Consider the following 18286-nt stretch of genomic DNA (forward strand, 5'->3'; position numbering starts at 1 on the left):
AGATATCATGGTGAGTTTTGACGTCGTTTCCTTGTTCACGAGGGTACCCCTGCGAGAGTCACTAGAATTGATTAGTCAGAAGTTTGACGAGAAGACCACTGAACTTTTTAGGCATGTCTTGACTTCCACGTATTTTCTTTTTAATGGAGAATACTACGAACAAACGGAGGGAGTCGCCATGGGTAGCCCACTCTTACCGGTGGTAGCGAATTGTACATGGAGAACTTCGAGGAGGAAGCCCTGTCGTCATCCGAATGGAAACCTACTTGCTTTTTCCGTTACGTGGACGACACGTTCGTCATCTGGCCACATGGTATGGATAAACTCCTTGACTTCCTTACACATCTAAACTCCATACACCCCAACATCAAATTCGCTATGGAGACTGAAACGGAGGGTAAACTACCTTTCCTTGACGTCTTGGTCAACAGAAGGCCTGACGGCACCCTAGGCAATGGGGTGTATCGGAAGACAACGCACACTGATCTGTATTTGCACGCAGGCAGCTGCCACCACCCTTCACAGAGGAATTGGGTGCTTAAAACTCTAGTACATAGGGCGCGCACTATCTCTGATGCAGAGAGTCTACCCCAGGAATTGGAACATCTGAGAACTGTATTTCGAAAAAATGGGTACTCAGAGTGGCAGATTCAACGTGCTCTCCGCCCACCCACTACAGCACAACCTGTGGAGATGGATGAAATCACGAGGGAGGAGGTAGGTACTGCGTTTATCCCATATACAGGCGCACTCTCGGGGAAAATCGCCCGCATTTTGAAGAAACACCGGGTCGGAACTGTGTTTTGCCCTCCGAATAAAACTCGTGCACTGGTGGGGAGCGCCAAAGATGACCTCGGTTTGAGGAAGGCCGGCGTGTACCAAATTCCGTGTCAATGTGGCAAGTCGTATATTGGTCAGACGATGCGTACCGTCGAGGATCGATGCCGTGAACACCAGAGGCACACTCGACTGATGTATCCGAGCAAGTCGGCGGTCGCTGAACATTGTTTGTCGGAAAATCACGCTATGGAGTATGAACGCACGAGGATTCTGGTACAGACGTCGAGATACTGGGACAGCGTTGTTAGAGAGGCCATCGAAATTCGCACCAATGACGACCTCATAAACCGTGACTGTGGCTATAATCTTAGCAAGGCTTGGGAACCAGCAATTGGGTTAATCAAGAGTAAATCGAACAAATGTATAGTTGTGACGACCACGGCGGACAGAGCCATCACACCGACGTCATCTCAGACGCCGTCGCAATCTGTTCCACCGCGCTACCGTGGCGCGGGGCGCGGACGGCGGAGTGAGCGCGCCGCGGGCGGAGGGTATTTAAATCGGCCGCCGCCGCGACCGAACCCAGTTCCCCCTGAACAGCCATAGTGTACGGATCTCCGTGCCGGCACGTTCAAAGGAGCTCAGTCCGTCAGTTCACCTGATGATGGCGACATGTATGATCGCCGAAATATTGTGCCCGTTGGACACTGTAGACCGGCAGTACACCCGTGGATATTTTGATTATCAAATACGCCGGGAGAAACTCAAGAATCACATTAATAAAAGAGTTTATTGAGCAACAGCTATGAGGTCAGCCCTTGGAGCGCAAACATAGTTATCATACCAAAGAAATCAGTGGACGGAACAAGTAAATAAAGATTTTGCTGTGACTACAGATATCAATATGCATGAACTATTTTGGAAGTTTATCTGTTTGCAATCATCACAGAAATGTTTGATTATCTGGGTTAGTGTTAGTTCTTTACAACTATGGACCTCAGGAGTGGGTACCATCAATTGGAAATGGCACCTGAGGATAAGCTGGAAAATTTTTTAGCAGTTGTTACAAGGGTTATTAAGAGGATTAAAACCAAAATCTTGCATGGTGTACTATAATTGTCTTTCCAAAGGATTTAACAGAGCATGTGAGACGTCTGAAGGTTGCCTTCAGAAGACTACAATTGGCACATTTGATGTTAAGTATGGACAAGTGTCATTTGCACATACCCGGGTAAATTACATTGGGCTTGTGATTAGTGAACGTGGCATACAGACTGATCCTTGTCTTACAGGTGCAGTTCAAAATTTTCTGACACCATGAACAACGAACCATGTACAGTCATTCATCAGGTTTTACAATTATCATAGACAGTTCGTGAGGGACTTTGCGAAAATAGCCAAACCATTGAAAAAGCTACTGTTAAAAGGTGCGAAATTCTATTGGTCACAGGAATGTCAAGTGGCATTTGAAAAATTAAAAGAAAGATTAGTTTCAGATTCAGTATTGGTTTTTCTGGATTTCGAGAAAGAGTTTATCCTTTCATGTGATGCTTCAAATGAAGCAGTCAGTTGTGTTTTGGGACAGATGGTAGATGGTCAAGAACATCCAGTAACTAACACTTGGAAGCAATTAAACAAGGCACACCATAACTACTTAATGACTGAGAAAGAGATGTTGGTGGTTGTATATGGTATTACATATTCCTGATGTTACCTGTGTGGTAGAAAGTTAAAGGTCGTGGCAGATCATGCCTCACTGAAATAGTTGCTTGGTTTAAATGATATGTCTAATAGATTAACTCGATTGGCAATTCACTTAAGCTTAGTGAATTTATGTACGAGTTAATCCATAAGCTAGAGAAATCGTATGCAAGTGCACATGTTTTAAATCATAAGGTAGCTATGTTGAGAACGGTAGGAAAGAGCATGGAAGAGTAGCAGAGCGCACAGGCAAATGATAAGGAGTGCCAGGCATTTATTCACATCCACATTTTTTTATTCATGAGGCTTTGCTGCGTAGAACGACAAGGTGTGAACAGCTTGTGGTGGTTCCAGCGGTATCTTAGAAGAAAATATTGCAGTAGCTTGTGATTATGTGTTATTAGGTCATGGAGAGCGACGTGCGATGGATAGATGTGTATAAGAGCAGTTTTGGTGGAGGAGAATGAAGAGCGACATAGAACAGTATGTTCGGGACTGTGTACCATGTGTGCAAAGGGGTGATATTGCGCTTCAGAAATGCCGTTTCAAAGAGTACCAAAGGCGTCCAATCTGTTTGCTGTGTTGGGGCTGGATGTCCTCAGGCCATTTAACAAATCACCTCTCACAATCATCGGTAATTTTTCTCAGTTTTTGGCAATGGTAGCAATGCCAAACCAACAGGTTAGTACTGTGGTGCAGGCATTACTAAACAACTGGATATTGAAGTTTGGGGTACCTGATACCACAGTTACAGATCAAGGTGCAAACTTCATCTAGTTTAATGAAACAACTATGTCGTGTCCAGCATACATGGAAGTTATGGACATGTCTGTTTCATCTGCAGACCAGTGGGAGAACTGAACTGTGAAAAAGGCAACTGCAAAAATATTGAGTTATTACGTTAATCACAGGTATGATGATTGGGAAACCTATCTTGCCCACGTCCTGTGCGCCGATAATTCGAAGGTCTATGCTGCAACACGCTTGTCGACATTTGAGGTGCTTACAGCAGGAAAATACCGTCTCTGTGTGACGTTTTGACTCCCAAATTAGGGCTGGAAGGTGAGTCGGTAAGGAAATTTGCCAGAAGAATACGGGAAATTTGGAGAAATGTACAAAATGCAAACACGAAGGTACTAGAACAGCAGGAACAGCCAAACAAACGCATAGGCAAGCTGCTTCAGTACTGCGTGGGACAGTGGGTAATGGTCATGATTCGCTATATGCCAAAGGGGAAAACCAAGAAAATTTTAACTAAGTACCAGGGGCCTTACCAGGTCATCGAAATGACTGCACAGGTCAAGGTGACGATACAGTTCCCCCAAAACGTTTGTTCTCCATGACAGTCACATAAAGCCATTTAAAGGAATGGTAGATGGGATACTGCATTTATCGGCAACCAATCATGGGGAGAAAATTACAAGGGGTAAATAGAATGGAAATGACATTGGTGAGCAACGTAAGGTGCATGATGTGCATGAGGTCACGTAAGTAAGCTGTGTGACTGCAATTTGTTGGGATTTTTTTGGGTTAGTATGTCAGAGAATGTGTATTTTTGCTTTTTTGTGGAGTTGTTAGTTTCTATTCATGTTGTTATTATTGATTTTGTCTTTTATGTCTTTTAGTGTGTTATGCATTCTAGGAAGGAAATTGGGGGGGGGGGGGGTAGAATAATGTTGTCCTACAGGTGGCGAATACATAAAAGGTGAGGATGGTCCTGCTGTTGTTGTGCTTCATCAGGGATGAGCAGAGCATACAGTGGTTGTTCAGCCTCTAAAATTGGGTGTGGTGTTGTCGAGACATCCGAATGTGTGGTTCACAAGTCATAAACGGAGAATGAAAGCAACATTGGAAATCTGGGAGATTAGGAATGGGGTACTTACGTTAGAAGATGTCTCTTCAGAATTGTATATGAAGGCGCAGATAGATAATTTGTTTACGCAGACAGAGGGAGAGTATCAGGAGTTGTAGTTCACTTACAGCAAATTAAGGACGCAGTTGTCTCAGATGGTGGATACGGTTCTGCAACCCAGGAGTCGGCTGAAGAGAGGCTGGGAAAACGCTGGAGGAAAATTGTTAAAGAAAACCTTTGGAGGAGCACATGAAGAGGAAGTGCAGGGGTTAAGTAGCAATGCTGTTCAGGATCAGCGGATGGCAAATTCTATAAAGGAGTGGTACACAATGCAGTTATCAAACTTGGGACAAGGGCTGTTGAATAACACAAGGCTAGTATGGGGATTGGCAAAAGAGCTAATCCACTGTGCTAGTGAAAAGAGGGAACTGCTGAATAGCGATTTGGAAGATAATACAGAAGCAACTGAGTGCACTGGACAATGAATTAAATATAGTAATTTTAAAACGTGGACTATCAGACCAATTTGGGGATGCTAGAAGTAAGCAGCGATGTTACAGGTGGCTATACGCAATAAGTGGGAAATTAGTGCTGCATTGGTTACACTTGGAAATTCATGATGGCACTGTGTCGAGCATAAAAACAGTTTCCTGCAGAGTTACAACGTTGCAGGAAAAAATTGGCTCTGTTCTTTCATATGGCTAGGGTAGAGGTAGAAATGGATGAAACCAGGATGCATGTAGCTGTTGTGGCGAGAAACTCGGAGCTCTAATGCTACACCATTCACCTAGATCCAGTGAAATGAGGGATATTGCGGAAGTGGGTGCAGTTGAAAACACAAAAGATATTACTATTCTCAAAGAGCAGACAGATTCATGTGGCAATGCCACAACTACAGTTGGAAAGGTGCGAACAAAGGAGGTAGTGATCTGTCTGGGTGACCAGGTACAGATTGATATGCAGCATCTGAAGCGAGTTTGTTTCTGGGGAAAGTAAATGGGATGAGTTGTGAGAAGGAGTTTCTGTCAGCTTGAACTTATTTTCAGAAAAGGGATACACACTGGTTACACTCAGTATGAATGGTTGAATTGCAACAAAGGAGGAAACTGGTAGGTTTGAGATAACTTGAGCTTTGGGAAAGTAGAATATTATTAACAGCACAACTGGTTAGATAACTGGAACAGATTTACGTCTTTCAGCTACACTCATGAGCTCAACTGTTATGATGTTGTCATGGAATATTGACCAGAAAAATTTCTGACGATATTACCCACTCAAAATTTAATCTATTTAAACAATACACTGAGTCCTGAACTTATGCAGTCCTTGTACATAGTAATAAAGACACAACAAGGGAGAATTTCTATGGAACAAATGTGGCAGCATATACAGAATTTCTAGGAACAACAGCAGCCCAAAGTGTTAATAGTAAGCATATTGACTACCAGTTGTAGCATGTTTTCACCAGGCTTTTGCGTACTGTATTTCTGGGTAAACTCAAGCAGGCACAAGCTGTAGCTGTTCCAACACGCCAATTACAGTAGAATGGTTAACCGGTATTGGACAGGGAAGCAATTAATTCGAAGGACTTGATTAGTATATAAGAGTACAATGGAGCTACTTGGTAAATAATTAAGGAGGCAATACAAATCTGAAGAGAAGTTCCATGAGGGGACACTACATTGTGAATCAGGGGGACTGCCCTTAATATATAAATTGTTAGAGTTTAGGTAGTTTAGTTGGAGCCCAATATTCACCATAAACTAGTCCGGCTGATGAGGAATCGGAGTCTGGCTTGTAAGTACTCCTTAGACCAAGTAAAACCATTGCTAGAGCTATGGTCCATCTTGTTTCATGAGATATGAGTGTCGACTTTAGAGAACAAGGCCAGCCTTCTATCATACCATTACTCGCCAGATGGTAGTTTGTGGTCTTGTTACGAACATCACTGCAGAGTTTGCTGAGATGAGGAACAGGTTTCACACAAATGGATGATCACAGTCCATTTTGACATGTAGCGGGCTACCAAATCGAGAACCCCAGGTCGAAATGAAAGAGGAGGCTATAGTTTCTGCAAAGATTATACCAACTGTTACTGCTTCCACCCAGCGAGTAAAACGATCAGTCATAGTTAAAATATAACGTTGTCCATTCAGTTGACGTAGAGGGCCTATGACGTCGATATGTGTGTGCATAAAATGTGTACTTGTGTCAGGGAAGTCTCAAACTAGTGCATGCATGTGGTGGGAAACTTTACTTCACTGACACTTGAAACACGTTCAAGTTCATTCTCGGCAATCTTTTTGAATTTGAGGCCAAACAAATCGCTCTAACACTAGGCGGAATGTTGGAGTGATGCCAGGATGATACAAGTTATGCAGACTGCCAAAGGCGCGTATTTGGAATGCAGTAGGTAGGAGTGGACAAGTTTTTCTAAATGAGAGGTCACCGTTCTGTTTAACATCTGCGCCGAGAACATTGACTAATTGTAGTTCCAAGATCGACGATACATCCCTGAGGAGGTTTTGGAATTCTTGGTCATTCTTTTGTGCCTCGGTGAGTTGAGTGAAATCGATGCTGGAACTGAGTGATGAATACCAGTTGGTTATGTTGGCGAGGCTAGCTATTGTTATTGTTTTGCTGGAATGCATAAGTGAGCACTTTAAGGTGTGTGAAAATAGTAAGCTCCCTCGCTTCCAGTTGTGGTCGAAAGTATTTGATAGCCTCGTACACAGTGAGAAGTTCTGAACTGTATGCACTCCACTTTTGCTGTGATGGAGACAGCTCACATGAATAAAAAGCCAGTGGCTGCCATTCACCAAGGTGGAACAGTTGTAACGCTGCACTCGTTGTAACGCTGCACTCGTTGTAACGCTGCACTCGTGTCTACAACTAGTGCGAGGGGTCCATCAAGTTCAGGGTGCGCGAGAAGTTCTGCATCCATTATGCTCTGATTTGACACTTCAAAGGCAGAAGTCATGGCATCTGTCCACTGGTTGGTGAGTTGGCCTTGGTTTTAGAAGCAGCAGTGCTGCTGTGAATGGAATTAGTAGCTCAAGTGAGCATGGCAGATGTCAATGAAAGAATCTGAGCATGCCAAGGAAGTGAAGTAATTCTCTAGCAATATTTGTTTGAGAAATTTTTAAAATAAGTTCTACTTTTTCAAGTAATGGTAGTGAGCCCATAGATGAAATCCAGTGGCCTAGGAAGTTAACTTGTGACTGATCAGATATGCATGTAATGGCGTTCTGAACCCCCCATGAACCATGGACCTTGCCGTTTGTGGGGAGGCTTGCGTGCCTCAGCGATACAGATGGCCGTACCGTAGGTGCAACCACAACGGAGGGGTATCTGTTGAGAGGCCAGACAAACATGTGGTTCCTGAAGAGGGGCAGCAGCCTTTTCAGTAGTTGCAGGGGCAACAGTCTGGATGATTGACTGATCTGGCCTTGTAACATTAACCAAAACGGCCTTGCTGTGCTGGTACTGCGAACGGCTGAAAGCAAGGGGAAACTACAGCTGTATTTTTTCCCGAGGACATGCAGCTTTACTGTATGATTAAATGATGATGGCGTCCTCTTGGGTAAAATATTCTGGAGGTAAAATAGTCCCCCATTCGGATCTCCGGGCGGGGACTACTCAGGAGGAAGTCGTTATCAGGAGAAAGAAAACTGGCGTTCTACGGATCGGAGCGTGGAATGTCAGATCCCTTAATCGGGCAGGTAGGTTAGAAAATTTAAAAAGGGAAATGGATAGGTTAAAGTTAAATATAGTGGGAATTAGTGAAGTTCGGTGGCAGGAGGAACAAGACTTTTGGTCTGGTGATTACAGGGTTATAAATACAAACTCAAATAGGGGTAATGCAGGAGTAGGTTTCATAATGAATAAAAAAAAAGTGCGGGTTAGCTACTACAAACAGCATAGTGAACGCATTATTGTGGCCAAGATAGACACAAAGCCCATGCCTACTACAGTAGTACAAGTTTATATGCCAACTAGCTCTGTAGATGATGAAGAAATAGATGAAATGTATGACGAGATAAAAGAAATTATTCAGGTAGTGAAGGGAGACGAAAATTTAATAGTCATGGGTGACTGGAATTCGTCAGTAGCAAAAGGGAGAGAAGGAAACATAGTAGGTGAATATGGATTGGGGGGAAGAAATGAAAGAGGAAGCCGCCTTGTAGAATTTTGCACAGAGCATAACTTAATCATAACTAACACTTGGTTCAAGAATCATAAAAGAAGGTTGTATACCTGGAAGAATCCTGGAGATACTAATAGGTATCAGATAGATTATATAATGGTAAGACAGAGATTTAGGAACCAGGTTTTAAATTGTAAGACATTTCCAGGGGCAGATGTGGATTCTGACCACAATCTATTGGTTATGAACTGCAGATTGAAACTGAAGAAACTGCAAAATGGTGGGAATTTAAGGAGATGGGACCTGGATAAACTGAAAGAACCAGAGGTTGTACAGAGTTTCAGGGAGAGCATAAGGGAACAATTGACAGGAATTGGGGAAAGAAATACAGTAGAAGAAGAATGGGTAGCTCTGAGGGATGAAGTAGTGAAGGCAGCAGACGATCAAGTAGGTAAAAAGACGAGGGCTAATAGAAATCCTTGAGTAACAGAAGAAATATTGAATTAAATGATGAAAGGAGAAAATATAAAAATGCAGTAAATGAAGCAGGCAAAAAGGAATACAAACGTCTCAAAAATGAGATCGACAGGAAGTGCAAAATGGCTAAGCAGGCATGGCTAGAGGACAAATGTAAGGATGTAGAGGCTTGTCTCACTAGGGGTAAGATAGATACTGCCTACAGGAAAATTAAAGAGACCTTTGGAGAGAAGAGAACCGCTTGTATGAATATCAAGAGCTCAGATGGCAACCCAGTTCTAAGCAAAGAAGGGAAGGCAGAAAGGTGGAAGGAGTATATAGAGGGTTTCTACAAGGGCGATGTACTTGAGGACAATATTATGGAAATGGAAGAGGATGTAGATGAAGACGAAATGGGAGATAAGATACTGCGTGAAGAGTTTGACAGAGCACTGAAAGACCTGAGCCGAAACAAGGCCCCGGGAGTAGACAACATTCCATTAGAACTACTGATGGCCTTGGGAGAGCCAGTCGTGACAAAACTCTACCATCTGGTGAGCAAGATGTATGAGACAGGCGAAATACCCTCAGACTTCAAGAAGAATATAATAATTCCAATCCCAAAGAAAGCAGGTGTTGACAGATGTGAAAATTACTGAACTATCAGTTTAATAAGTCACAGCTGCAAAATACTAACGCGAATTCTTTACAGACGAATGGAAAAACTAGTAGAAGCGGACCTCGGGGAAGATCAGTTTGGATTCCGTAGAAATGTTGGAACACGTGAGGCAATACTAACCTTACGACTTATCTTAGAAGAAAGATTAAGAAAAGGCAAACCTACGTTTCTAGCATTTGTAGACTTAGAGAAAGCTTTTGACAATGTTAACTGGAATACTCTCTTTCAAATTCTGAAGGTGGCAGGGGTAAAATACAGGGAGCGAAAGGCTATTTACAATTTGTACAGAAACCAGATGGCAGTTATAAGAGTCGAGGGGCATGAAAGGGAAGCAGTGGTTGGGAAAGGAGTTAGACAGGGTTGTAGCCTCTCCCCGATGTTATTCAATCTGTATATTGAGCAAGCAGTGAAGGAAACAAAAGAAAAATTCGGAGTAGGTATTAAAATTCATGGAGAAGAAATAAAAACTTTGAGGTTCGCCGATGACATTGTAATTCTGTCAGAGGCAGCAAAGGACTTGGAAGAGCTGTTGAACGGAATGGACAGTGTCTTGACAGGAGGATATAAGATGAACATTAACAAAAGCAAAACGAGGATAATGGAATGTAGTCAAATTAAATCGGGTGATGCTGAGGGAATTAGATTAGGAAATGAGACACTTAAAGTAGTAAAGGAGTTTTGCTATTTACGGAGTAAAATAACTGATGATGGTCGAAGTAGAGAGGATATAAAATGTAGACTGGCAATGGCAAGGAAAGCGTTTCTGAAGAAGATAAATTTGTTAACATCGAGTATAGATTTAAGTGTCAGGAAGCCGTTTCTGAAAGTATTTGTATGGAGTGTAGCCATGTATGGAAGTGAAACATGGACGATAACTAGTTTGGACAAGGAGAGAATAGAAGCTTTCGAAATGTGGTGCTACAGAAGAATGCTGAAGATAAGGTGGGTAGATCACGTAACTAATGAGGAGGTATTGAATAGGATTGGGGAGAAGAGAAGTTTGTGGGACAACTTGACTAGAAGAAGGGATCGGTTGGTAGGACATGTTTTGAGGCATCAAGGAATCACAAATTTAGCATTGGAGGGCAGCGTGGAGGGTAAAAATCGTAGAGGGAGACCATGAGATGAATACACTAAGCAGATTCAGAAGGATGTAGGTTGCAGTAAGTTCTGGGAGATGAAGAAGCTTGCACAGGATAGAGTAGCATGGAGAGCTACATCAAACCAGTCTCCGGACTAAAGACCACAACAACAACAACAACGGCGTTCTGAACCACACCATACTATTGTAATTGCTTGAAGACTTGAATTAAGTGCTGTTTGTGCCTCTCTGCTATTGATGAAAAGACAAGAATGCATTCTAAGTATGTGAAACAGAAAGGAAGCCCTTGAAGTATCAAATCTATGAATCTTTGCCATGATTGTGCAGGATTCTGTAAGCCAAATGCCATGAAAAGGCTCTTAAGTAACCCAACTGCAATGTTTGGTATATCTTCTTCTACCACTGGGGTCTGAGTAAACGCATGATCGCGAACATTGAGTAAGATTGCACCACATAAAGCGTAATTATAATACGTCAGATAGAAGGGTTGTTCACCATATATAAGCAGAACAAGGTTAGTGGTCGGCTGCCATATAATAGGGTTCGAGGAAATATACGTAAATTCGAGCCAGCATCCACCAAATTTTTCTGGTCTGACTTCTGATTACTTATAAATAGTCATTACGATAGTGCAGGACGGTCAAATGATGTGCCTGTGTCCGATTGCTACTGGCATTTGGATAGGAGGAAGACGTAATACTTCTTCGCGCGTGATCGTCAAGTCTATTATGATACAAACAAATGCAGGCATTAACCTGCCCCAGAAGTCGAAGAGGTTGCGGAAGAGCAGCTTCTTGACCTCTTGTGGTAGCGGTTTCTATCAATGATCTGTTTGGTGAGTACATCAACCTTGGCTGCAAGATTGTCTTAGTCCGCACGTGTTACCATAGTTGGCGATATGCTGCTACACGACACAGTCACTGTGCTTATCGGAGCGAACGTCATCACACCCAATGTATTGTCGGCCAAGTTGGCTACCGCATCCAAGGGCATCTCAGTTTGTGACACTATAACCGCCTTTACTTGTGATGGTAGGTGACTACTCCATAATGCACGTAGCAAACCGTTGGGTACAGTGACGGTGTTGACCTTACTCCTCAGATGCCTTAGATGCTACCATGCTTTCTGGTCACCGATATATGCTTGAGTCAAAACGTGCCTGATGCGCTGTTCTTGAGATACCGAGACACTAAAAATCAATTTTGTCTTTAGTTTCTCACTGGGGATTGTTGTAGGTAGCGCGGTTATCACATCTTCAATTTCTGTCTACTGAAGTTCTAGTGGAGCTCACCATTATCGCAAACTTCGTAGAAAACTGGCCTTCACCTGCGCAAACCACAATGCAAGTTGTATGGCCAGGCAGGCAATAATCGTACGGCAAGTCTGGATACTAACGGTACTGTTGCATCTGGCAAGGGAGAAAGCTTGATTTCTTCCTGTGCTGGAGTGCGGGCTAGATCACGTGGGGTCACCAATTTTCAGACTGGATTCTTTATCGATGTCTGATCATCTACTTTACGTATGACAAGGTCTAGCCTTGCTAGCATACTAAATATAAATACTCGTACAGAGAACAAACAAGCTTTATTGCATGGCACAGAAATCCGAAACTTATTAAGAATCACCAGCTTCAGAGAAGTTTCACAAAGATATAGAATCTTCTTTAGAGATACAAGAAAACTCTAATTTAGTATGTAGCAAAGCAACTAAATAACTCACGACTATATCTCTGAAAAACAATAGATAACAAGTCTAACACTAATTATATTCCTAATATCAATAAAACAGCACCTCTGGCGCCTGGCACGAAAACTGTTTTGATAGCAGAAAGCCGTCCGTTGTGGTCGAGCGGTTCTAGGCCCTTCAGTCCGGAACCCCTCGGCTGCTACGGTCGCAGGTTCGAATCCTGCCTCGGGCATGGATGTGTGTGATGTCCTTAGGTTAGTCAGGCTTAAGTAGTTTTAAGTCTAGGGGCCGCGCGGGATTAGCCGAGCGGTCTTGGGCGCTGCCGTCATGGACTGTGCGGCTGGTCCCGAAGGAGGTTCGAGTCCTCCCTCGTGCATGCGTGTGTGTGTTTGTCCTTAGGATAATTTAGGTTAAGTAGTTTGTAAGCTTAAGGACTGATGACCTTAGCAGTTAAGTCCCATAAGATTTCACACACATTTGAACATTTTGTTAAGTCTAGGGGACTGATGACCTCAGATGTTAAGTCCCATAGTGCTCAGAGCCATTCGAACCATTTAGACAGCCGAAATGGAAACAAACACCTAACCACTACACAACACGACACAGCACAAGGAGGACTGTAATCTCGGTCGCCAAAACAGTATTACTCCAGGCCATAGCAATGACCATGAAACAACAATCGCGGCACATTATTCATGATGAACGTCTAAGCACCAAGACGCCTTCTCAACTCTGCAGACATCTTCAAATATTAATACGACTTGACATTAATACATAGGGAGAAAAGATCACCACGATAAAATAAGGGACATCAGAACTCATACAGAAAGATATGGGTGTTTGTTCTTTGCACACATTAAACGAGATTGGTATAACAGAGAATTGTGAAGGTAGTTTGATGATCCCTCTGCCAGGCACTGATACGTGATTTGCAGAGTATGCACGTAGATATAGATGTAGATGACGCCATTGAGACATTGTCACATCATCACCGCCATCTTGAATAAATTTGGCAACAATGCAGAGTGAGGCCATACGCAGTTTGCCCTAGTACAGACAAGCAAACAACTCGTAAATTGTCAAAATAATGCATTTATAACGCTCTGCAAACATGCTTACTAATTGTAAACTTCGCAATAATGTACTGCACAGCCTACAGACCTGTTCACAAAACAATGGAATACACTGATGTACTGACACGGAAACATCTCGTAAATTGTCAAAACAATGCTTGTAAAACGATACGCAAACACGCACACTAGTTGTAAACTGTCGAAATAATGCATTGCACAGCCCACAGGCATGTTCACAAAATAATGCAAGAGTCACGTCCCCTACGCGTAACAATAGTGAAATAATGCACGTATATTTTCTGCAAACACGCTCAATCCGCTTAAACAACCGAAATAATACAGTGCTCACTCATTGCATGTAAAAACGCTTAGTGTTCTTCACTTAACCAGCTGTTCTGCTTCATGCCACATACCCACTCACCCCTCCCCTTAACTATTGTACCACTAACACCACATTGATATAAAGAATTTATGCAAATTAATGATGTGAATTAATGAAATCGATATCCTTCACATGTATGGTGTATTTTCTTTATATCCCAGCATCCTATTGGTGGGGGGAATCGATGGAATATAGTTGAAACAAAAGAGCGCTAATAAAAAACACATCCCGCCACCCGACGCCCGTCGCCAACACCGCCGATCCCGGACACGACCTTCGCAGGGCCAGCCGGACGCGTGCTACAGCCAGTGAGACAAACGCCGAGGTGCGAGCCACCCTCTCACACCGCTGCTACCTGCAGCCAGCGGGTGAGAGTCGCATTTATTTTCGGGTATTTAGTTATAATTCTTCGAGTGTTATACTGACGTCACATGTCTATGTAAATAAGAGCCAAGTCTACCTCTCGGAAAGTGTCGCAGAAAGAGTTAACAAAAAAATGGCTCTGAGCACTATGGGACTCAACTTCTGAGGTCATTAGTCCCCTAGAACTTAGAACTAGTTAAACCTAACTAACCTAAGGACATCACAAACATCCATGCCCGAGGCAGGATTCGAACCTGCGACCGTAGCGGTCTTGCGGTTCCAGACTGCAGCGCCTTTAACCGCACGGCCACTTCGGCCGGCAAAGAGTTAACAGTCACTTTTGTTGTTGTAGGAGCTTTCGTGATGTCTACATGGAAATTCCCGCCCCACCAGAACCTGTTTACAAAAATAGGCCAGGATAACACTGAATGCATTCTTCATGATGGTCCTAATGAGGCGTCTCGTGCTACCCTTCCTGGAAATCGTAACGTCCTGCTTTCGACACACATCTCAGGAATGGTAAACGTTCTCACCACTAAAACACTTCATCATGTATGTGCACACTTGGGAAAACACCGATGATCATAAAAGTAAGAGCATTGTCTAAGCACAGTTGGTAAAATCAGAACAATTACACAAACAGAATTCGAAGCACTGTCCTGCAGAAGAGAAAAATTGCTGAAATTCGGTGTCCTGTAGCTGCTGCAGATGTCACAATGACACAATGGATGATGAGGAACAGCATCCCACCGTAGATACCTTTTCCTATCTTACTAGAACCAATGCATAGAGACTCCTATGTCCCAGCACAAAGGATGTCTTGTGAATGAATGAAGCATTCTTATTGGCTCTTATGAATTTACCCGCCAAATTACTGATGCTGCTGGTGTAGGAGCACTGTCTGTCTCTTTTTTTCTGCAGGCTACACTTTCAGCAGCAAAACTGTTTTGTGCAGTTCAGCATATGGCACACTTCTGCATTCTCCATATAGCTAGCGACCACCAGGCACTCGTACATATACCACGAAGACTGTTGTGCGAAGTCTGTGTCGGTTCCCCTTGGCACGAAGGCATACGGTTTCTGGCCCCTGATCTGCTTGCTTGCGTGCTTTTGACACCAGTCTCCAGACTCTGGAATGACAAGAACATATGCATTTTCACGTTGTTTGCCATAGACTGGAAATTATTTCTCTAGAAATCCAAAACTTTAGCGCGGTGCAGCATGCTGTAAACCACTGAGTAACTGGAAACTTATCCCGTCTGCAAAGATCTTTAATTGAAAACTCGAAAAAAAAAAAAAAGAGAAAACTGATATTTCCACTCGCAATTATAGATGTCGGTGATATAACAGATTCCAAATCGTCTTTATAATTTGAAAATCAACTAAGGTGTTTCTCATGTCTTGAGAGCCGGCAAATGTGTGTTCCACCTGTCTTTCACCTGCTAGATGCGCACACCACAATCGATGTTCTCTCGACTAAATAAAGGCGGGAAATGTGCAGAAGCAATCAATTGGACAATTTACATGGGAGGGAATAATGGTCCAGCGTAAACACTAGTCCATATTGAATCTTTTCAAATTTCCATGGAGAACACACACAATCAGAAAGGCTGTCCAACACATACCGAGTATTAGTTCGCTATTTAGCGGTCTAGATGGCGACATGGTTAGGTCAGCAACATTCATGTACCCCAACCGGTCTTTCCATTCTGACGGCTCCTGCCATTAGCAGGGAACGTGAATCATACCGCCACAGGCCACCGCCACTCCGCGCCACGAACCCCTAGACGGAATCGTCCTAGGAAACTGGCTGCCTATATATTTGATCACTGTACTTACAGACAGTCCCGGTCTCAATTGGACAACATTTTCCAATGAGCGAAGTATCAGAAATACCGCCTGATGTACCATTCTTACCACTTGACATGCTTTCCCAAGTAAAAAAATAAAATCTTTCTTTCCCATTGCTATCGCAGTGTTCCATGTCAAATCCGTACCTTCCTTACGACTGGACATTGTTATTTTCTTTGCAAATGTCTGAACACACACACACACACACACACACACACACACACACACACACACACACGCACACGCACACGCACACACACAGATGCTTTATAAGCCTGATGCTCAAGGCGAACCTATCATTATCATGCATCCCCGACTACCAACTATAATACTTCGCCAGTAACTGATTGCTGATGATACAAAACAATACTGATTAAAAATCAACGATGGGTGGACTTGTCTCGTAAGTTTTTCTTACTATTGGTACTACTGTATCTTAGAAAGAGAGGCATAAGTGTCTTACAAGCCGTCAGATGTTACACACACGATTGCAATGACCATGTTACTGTCACAAACGGTCTTGGTTCAACTGGCGCACACAAATACCCATATTAAAAGCTATACTGGCTTTATAAATCGAGGTATTGCATTGCCTCCAAATGAAGTGGTTTTTCCAGACAAACACCGCAACACTGAATATGGTTGGTGATCGCCGTAGTGTACATTATCAGACCAATAGTGCGGTTACACGTCGTCGGCGCTGCTACCTCGTAATAAAATCACCGAATTTATAAAGCGATTCGGCTAAGGAACGTGGTATGAGGCCAGTATTTTCAACACCCTCACGCTGCTGCTACGTATTTCTCCAGTATTTGTAACACATTCTGTCTCGATGCCATCTCAGAGGTTCTGTGATTTATGCACTGGGTAATAGGCGATGGTCGATTGAGAAGTATTACATACAGTAGATGCTGCGCTGATTGTGGTCGTAAGAAGTGTACACAGGTTTTTTAGATCTGTAGTGACACGCTGTCTGCGATTTGGAATCAAGTCTTTCCATTCAACCAGATACCTGCGTTGGATCCTATGGAGAGTATTTTAATGTTTACAGCCACTATTGAATAATATCTCTGGCACTCTCATATCTCGAAACGAGTCACCTTTCACGAAACTATCTGCTACAGTAAAATTTTAGATAATCCCTATGCATCTTGCAACTACTCCTCAGACTCTGCGCTGCCACCCTGCAGCTTTATGCACGTGATCGTTCCAATTTAAGTCGGAATTGAGCAGAAGTCGGAAGGAGCTACATCTACCACATTCTGTAGGCAGTGTAGAAACAGGCTAAGCTGTGTTAGTTTGACAAAACCTTGTTTAGACTATTCAATGGAAACGGGAACGTGATGTCATAGCTTTGCCAACAGTGTACATGTGTAAAGTCATCGCCAAGGGAAATCTGCTCCTGTAACACGAGGTAGTATACAGACAGTATGAACAGTTACGGTGGTGCTTGTTATTGGGAAAATTAGAAAGACTCAACATCAAACAGGTACTGCAGTCAGAAGCAGATCCGCATCCCTCAGACCCCATTTGTGTCTATTACACCAACATGCTATCATCGTTATTCTCTGTCATCCAACAGAGAAAAGTTATGAACTTTAAAAGCTCCACTAACTTCATCCAATAGAGAACTCAATAAGATTTTTACCGCATCTCTCTCCTTCCATATATCAAAAACAAATACCGTCTGTAGGCCGGCATCAAGCACATTTGGCGGTCCTATTAAATATACAGGTATTGATCCATTGCACAGGCCAGTGTAAAGTTTCATTGCACTGTAGGAGGATAACCGTATCCCACAGACTAAACTATACGTTGCAAGAGACACTCCCTGTGACCCTGTGTCATTCTTTGAAACATTGTTTTTTTTCTGCTGTAACACACTTTTTGCACTGCCATACATTTTGTTTTTTCAGGTTCTAAACTAACATTAACACGTTCTGATCCATTGCCTCTCACAGAAAACTAGAAATCACATGGTGTAAATTATATTGTTGCTGCTGCTACTATAACACACACACACACACACACACACACACACACACACACAGATACACACTGGATGATTTTAAAATAAAGGACAGTTACAACATACAGGAACTGGAAGTGCCACACGGGGTAGCCATGCGGTCTAAGGTGCTATGTCATGGTCTGCATGACTCCCCCCGTCGGAGGTTCGAGTCCTTTCTCGTGTATGGGTGTGTGTGTTGTCCT

This window comes from Schistocerca nitens, chromosome 1 (assembly GCF_023898315.1).
Source record: "Schistocerca nitens isolate TAMUIC-IGC-003100 chromosome 1, iqSchNite1.1, whole genome shotgun sequence".
NCBI classification, from domain to species: domain Eukaryota; kingdom Metazoa; phylum Arthropoda; class Insecta; order Orthoptera; family Acrididae; genus Schistocerca; species Schistocerca nitens.